Source organism: Dipodomys spectabilis, unplaced genomic scaffold (genome assembly GCF_019054845.1).
Source record: "Dipodomys spectabilis isolate Male_0828 unplaced genomic scaffold, ASM1905484v1 ptg000091l, whole genome shotgun sequence".
Classification (NCBI taxonomy): Eukaryota; Metazoa; Chordata; class Mammalia; order Rodentia; family Heteromyidae; genus Dipodomys; species Dipodomys spectabilis.
Window position 1 is genome coordinate 3,451,820 of NW_024870768.1, and position 6,912 is coordinate 3,458,731.

Genomic DNA, 6,912 nt, shown 5'->3' on the forward strand with positions numbered 1-6,912 from the left:
ACAAGAGGGGACATCAGGCCAGGCCCTGTCTGTCACTGTAGAGGAGCCACCACCAAGAGCATAGGCCTGGGCATGGGGCCTGTCTCTCAATTGGGCATGGCTCAAGAGGGCATGGCTGGCACACCCTCCAGCCTGGGACAGACCTGCCTGGGGTGCAGGTCTTGTAGGAACCAGACAACCAGAGCCAGCTGCCTGAGTCTTTCTGGGGGTCTGGCAGGAAGGACTCAGCCCTGGGATTTAGGAAATGGCCTCTGGTCGTCATTTGTCCCATACACCTCTCAATGCTATCTGGGCAGTTGGCTCAACATTTCAATACAGAGCTCAGGTGACCCAAGATGGTGACCCTTTGCCTATGCAAATCCCAGGCCAGGGATTCCACTGGCCACAGGGGAAAATCCGAAGTTCCCAGTGCCACCAGGAAGGAGGATCACAGGGTAGTCAGGAGGGAGAGTGGGGTGGAGGAACATCCAGGCAGCTCCATGGTGGGCAGACAGGCAGGAAGAGAGGCAAGGAGTCTTTGGAGCTTGGCAAATGCAGGGACTTATTTCTGGAGTTTCTCAGAGGTCTGATCCTGGTACCAGCTCTGGAGTTGTAGATGGATCAAGGCAAGCCTGAGCCCCTCCCTCCCTGTCCTCCGTCCTCATCCTCCCTGAGTCTCCCCAAGTTTTCAGAGCTTTAGTCAGTGTTCTCATGTGTAGCTGTAGAGCCTTACTCAGCCTTCCTGGGCACCTCAGAGGCATCACATCCAGGTGACTTTCAACCATTTGTCTACACACTTGGCATGGAACTTGTGGTTGCTGGGGAGGACACAGAGCAGCTGCCACACCTTGAAGTCGCTGAAGCAGATCATGCATAGTGTCTGCTCCAACTGATGACTGTCAGAGTTGAAGTGGTATGACAGGAGTTGTTCTACATCAGCTTTGGTGAGGCTCCACGGTTTGGCATCTCCCAGACACTCAGCCAGGTTCAGGAGGGCCTTATAGTTCTCCATCTCCATATCATGCATGTCCAGATCCAAGCTGATGGTGGGTTCCATAGCTGTGGATGACATGGGCAGCATTGAGAGGAAGTGGAGCACAAAGCTGGGATAGTAAAGTGGCTCAGGGATGGCAGCGGTGGCAGCAGTGGGGGCAGTGGCTGATGTAGGTGGTACCTCTGGGTACTAACTCTCCGTGGCATCATATGAGGAGAGTAGGGCACCCCAAAGGACAGCTCCTGGTGCAGTGGATCGTGGGTTAGGTAACTCACAGGTAATGAGGGGATCAAGAATGGGCTGGGGCACAGGTAGGGTAAGTAAAGCTGCCCAGGGGGTGCTGGTCCCCACTCAGGTCCATGTAATTGTTCAGCCACTTCAGGTGCATCCATGGGTGCTGTGTGTGCAGTGACACAAACTGCCCAAGAGGCACCATGTTGGGCAGGCTGGGGCAGTGGGAGGGGGAGGGGAGTGGTGCAGAATGTAATAGTCATTGGAGATGAGGTGAGAGTTGGCCTGGTAGGTTGCAGGGAGCTGTTGCATAGTGCATACCTGGATCAGCAGGGATGAGAGACAGCAGAGTGGATAATGCTGCTCACTAAACATCACAGAGCATACTGGGTGCTGCTGGTCACTCCAGCTAGGGATATGTTGGCCTGCAGGCAAGGGGAAACCTTGGGTGGTTACTGTGGTGACTATGTAGGACAGAGGGACAGGTACCTGGTGCATCTGCTCATGGAGAACAACCATGAATGGGCTGTGTTGGGAGGTTTGGTACAGCATTCCAGGTTACCTGCTGGTAGGAACCAGAACATAAGGCCTGGTGCTCCTCTACACGGAGGTGTGGTGGTCGAGGCAGTGGCTGCTGGGAGGGTAAGCTCTCATCCTGGGCAGGCCAGCTGGCCAGGGGCCCATGGAAACTAAGGCTTCCCCAGAGCTGGCCTGGAGCACTGATCTGCTTATTGACAATCGTCACTGGGCTTCAGGAGTGGACAGAGGCCATCTAGTCACTGCCGGAGCCTATGGTCAAGGGACTGACCTCTGATTAAGCAGAGGTAGCTTCCCAAACTGGTCTGAGCGGTTAGGATGACCTGATCAGTCCTGAACCTTCAACTTTCCCAGAGATGACATCACCTCTAAGAGGTATAAGACTCTGATGACATCAAGGCCTCTCCACCCCATTTCACATGATTTTTTTCTTTTGCTCTCGTATAGAAAAGTTCAGTCTAGCTCCGATGATACAGTTCCACTTGTAAGAAGAGCCGTCTTCTGCCCATTTTTAGCTTTATTTTGTTTTTATTTACTCTATCGTTATTAAAAAGGTGATGTATAAGCTGGGTGTAGTTGGCTCATGCCTGTAATCCTAGCTACTCAGGAGGCTGAGATCTGAGGATTTCAGTTTGAAGCCAGCCCAGGCAGGAAACTCTGTGAGATTCTTATCACCAATTAATCACAGAAAAAGCCAGAAGTGGCACAGTGGCTCAAGTGGTAGAATGCTAGCCTTGAGCAAAAGGAACCCAGGGGCAAGTGCCCACGCCCAGAGTTCAAGCCCCAGGAACAGAAAAAAGAAAGCCAGGCACCAGTGGCTGATGCCTGTAATCCTAATTACTTAGGAGGCTCACAACTGAGGATTGCGGTTCAAAGCCAGTGCAGGCAAGAAAAGTCCTTGAGACTCTTAACTCCAATTAACCCCAGTAAACCAGAAGTGGTGGTGTGGCTCAAGTGGTAGAGTGCACATCTTATGCTGAAGAGCTCAGTTACTGTGCCCAGGCTCAGAGTTCAAGCCCCACAACTGACAAAAAAAAAAAAAAAGAAAGAAAGAAAGAAAGAAAGAAAGGAAATGTACTCATTACCTGAATCATGCAATTGTGATCCTTCTCTATATCACCTTTATATTTTCAATAAAGTAAATAAAATAAATAAATAAATGATGAAAATAAGTCAGGTAATGAGTACATGCCCTTCTGGACACCCACAAATTTTATAGTTCACTTTCAACACAGTGTCCAGCGAGCACCACTGCTGTGCTTTTTCACTCTTTTTCCCTCGAGTTCTGTGCTCCCCTACTTTCCCAAACACAGACAAAAGAATAAATCATACAGAAAGAAAAGTAAACAGAAATAACAACAACAAAAGAACCATCTTGCTTCTATATCTTTGAGTTGATTTTGGTGTTTATCATTTTATATAAATATGAAGAGGCACATAGACATTGTGCCTTTGTTATTTCTCCCCTAAGAGTAGTACCCTCTTTGGGGCTCACAGCGGGTGTTCAGAATCCTGTATATTTTATCATATACCAGCGTATTTTTAAATTTTTTATTTTATTGTAAAGATGCTGTACAGAGGGGTTACAGTTACATGAGTAAGGCAATGAGTACATTTCTTGTCGAGCATTGTCACCCCTTCCCTTGTTGTTCTCCCACTATACATTCCCTCCCTCACTTCCCTCACTCCTCCCCCCCACCAGTGTATTTTATTTCTAACTTCCTTCTGCACCTCTTTTGATCATTAAAGGTTGCCTATTTTCTGTATTCTCAATTTTTTTCTTCTCACTTTCTCACTCAGGCCTTGAGTTCAAGTGCCAGGATTGGCACATAAAAAGAAAACATTAAACTTCCATGGAATCAAAATCCAATCAATAAATTGGTAGAGGTACTGATAAGACAAGTCTTAAAAGAAGTACAAATGGACAGTAAACATATGCAGGAAACAATATTACTAGCTACAAACCCTGCATTAAGAATATAAACAAACATAGCTCTTATGCTTGTGACAATAGCTTCCCTTCCACGAACAGAAACAAAATCAGATGATCACTGGGTTATCATAAAAATGGAAACATTATTAACTGTTGGTAAGAATGTAATCTATTGCACCTGGCAAGGAAATAAGTACAAAGATTCTCTAAATTTAAAAATAGTACTTCCATACTATGAAGAAATAATGGACACTAATCCTAAGGAACATAATCAGTTACCACAAGAGATTTTGCAAGACTATCTTTTTCAACCTATTCACAATAGCCAGCCTTGCTTTATATCCATTTCATCAAATTGCTCCATTATTTGAAATTGGCTAATGTAAAATGTACAGTATAACCAAAAATCTCATGTGAAGATATTTTAAAATATTTTTAACATTTATATTGGATAAAAGTAAGTAATTTACAGCAAAAAATTTTTTTTTCTTTTGGTGCCAGTCCTGGGGCTTGAACTCATGGCCTAGGTGCTGTCCATGAGATTTTGTGCTCAAGGTTAGCACTCTACCATTTGAGCAACAGTTCCTCTTCCAACTTTTTGGTGGTTAATCGGAAATAGGAGTCTCATGGACATTCCTTCCTGGGCTAGCTTCAAACCATGATCCTCAGATCTCAGCATCCTGAGTTCCTAGAATTACAGTTATAACCCCTGGTGCCAGTTCAAAGAGCAATTTTATTAAAACTTTCTTTGATAAAGTTTATTTTGATATATTTTTGAAGTAGACTCATTTACTGCACAGCAATTACTTTCTTTTTAATGATAATATTTCAGAATTAATTTATGAATGAAAGCACACTTGTTTGTTGCAAAATAGATTACAATTTACGTTTATGTTAAAATATACCAATGAATATATTCATTTTATTTGTCAAGTTAAAGATAATGTGCCAGGTCAGGCTCCTATTTGCATAGAATTTTAACACTAGTTCTTGGAGACACAGCTTAGTAGTAGAGTGATTGCTTAGCTTGAAGAAAGCCTGAAATTTTGATTGTCAGCACACTACATTAGGTACAACTCTTTGACTCCTCCTGGGCCTGGGCACTGTCCCTAAGTTTTTATGCTCAAGGCTAGCACTCTGCCACTTGAGCCACATCTTCACTTCCAGCTTTCTTGGTAGTTAATGAGACTAAGAGTCTCATGGTTTTTGCTGCCCAGGCTGGCTTCCAACTGTTATAATTAGATCTCAGCCTCCTGAGTAGCTAGTATTCCAGCGACCAGCAAGAAGTACGTTCCTTGCTATCAGTCCTCTTTCCCTGAGGGGATAGGGAGGGGGCGTGGGAGGGACTTTCTCTAACGGTTACTTAGTCGCCATTGAGTGAAGCCACAGCATCGGGACCCTTGGGAGGCACAGCAATGACTTTTGAGGCAGAGATTTTGGAACAAGATTTCCTATTTGGTTTCAAGGGTGAGCTGGGAAGACTGTGGCAGGGAGGGAAGACTTAAAGGGGGCAGATTGGAGGGAGCCTCAGATCAGTGCCCACGGATGATTCTGGAACTAGATTCCTGTCATTTTTATCTCTCCTAGTCATCCCTTTGCAGTCAGACCCCATCCTTCCCTCAGCCCAGATTGTGCTGAAACTTCTCTGCTGAACCTCGCTTTTGGTGCCTTGCTGTGTATCCAAAAGTCCGTGCATTCACGTGGAATGAATGGTTTCTAGGTCTCTGTTGGTCCATTTCCTGAATGAGCGTTGATGGCAGGTGCTGCAGGCTTTCAAGGTTTTTGTTGTTGTTGTTCACCGTCCTGACATCAACAGTATTTTTTGTTTTCCAGGGAAATACTAAGTTGCACCTTGACAAACTTTCTGCCAGGTAAGATGACCTCTTGGATAGTTCTTCTGCAACTAACTCCTCCTTTTAACATTTGCTGTAGAATTCACTAATATAGCAGCTGATGGTGACAAAACCTGCATCCTCTATATCAGTGCAGATAAGCTGATGTTCACTGGCCCACATGGAGAAGAGATGCCCTCCTTTTATGAGCTGGGCCAGGTGAGAAAGAGCTCCCAGGCTCCAGATTGCCTCCGTGGCCACTAGATAGACCACAAATTCCTGCTTTCTTCCTGTAAGGAGTACTCTTTCCCCAAATTTGAAGTGGAAGGCGTTTCTGAAGAAAGTAACAGCATATAATTAGAACTAGGATTGGAGCAGTTCTGTGCAGCCTTCAAAGCTGCCCAGAATGGCAGAGCCATGAAAATGAAATTTTGTAGCATCCACCCTGATGGTTTACAGACTGTATAGAGAAGGTGAACAGAAGAAAAAGGGGTTCCTCAAATTTCTTAGAATCATCTTGCCTTAGAACAAATAAAAGTCCCAGAAAGCCTGGGCTTCATCAAAATCTTTTGGAAAGCTCACTGGTTTTCTTTAAAATTAAGCATCTAGTGCATGAATATTCTCTCCATTAGAGGTTTTTATGCTTGTTCTTTTTAAAAATTATTTTTAAATAAGTTTTTTATTGTGAAAATACTGTACAGAGGGGTTACAGTTACATGAACAAGGTAATGAGTACATTTCTTATCAAGCATTGTTGCCTCTTCCTTTGTTTTCCCCTACCATCCCTTCCCTCCCCACCTCCTCAACTACACTCCCCCCACTCGTCTAAATGGTAAAGTTCGTTTTTCAACATAGCCTCTTGTACATCTCATTGTTGCAATGGGTCAACCTGTATCCCTATTTAAACAATTTGTTTTTTCCCTTCCCCTCTCCAAATTATATCAACATTAAATACAGTGAAAACAGGGGCTATACCATGGGGGAGGGATATACAAAGCAACAAAAAAAATCAAATGGTACCTTATAAATACGTTAGAAACAATAGCAAGAAAGAGAAAACCACTTGTGTCCCTATCTTGGGGTTCATTTCGCTTAACATCATCTTATCTGACCTTTTCTGCTTGTCCCAGACATATACTAGTTATTGCAAATAAGGGAAACCATGGGACCTATGTTTCTTTGGGCTTGGCTTACTTCACTTAGTATAATTTTTTCCAAGTGAGAGTGTCAAGATGCTGGAAAGTACTCAGATACTCATCTATAGGAAACTGGTTCAATAAACTATTGTGGAGATTCTGTTCAGCCCTCTGACATGATCTTCAGAGTATTTTAGAATAAAATCTTAAAGTTTTTAATGTCATCTGCGTACTAGGTGAAAAAGGATGAGGACATACTTGCATGAGTGT

The 6,912-nt window shown here is 44.1% G+C and overlaps 1 pseudogene; it reads right to left on the minus strand.

The window, feature by feature from the left end:
* Positions 1 to 708: 708 nt before the first annotated feature.
* On the minus strand, positions 709 to 1,771 carry LOC122112007 (annotated as a pseudogene).
* Between the last annotated feature and the right edge of the window lie 5,141 nt (positions 1,772 to 6,912).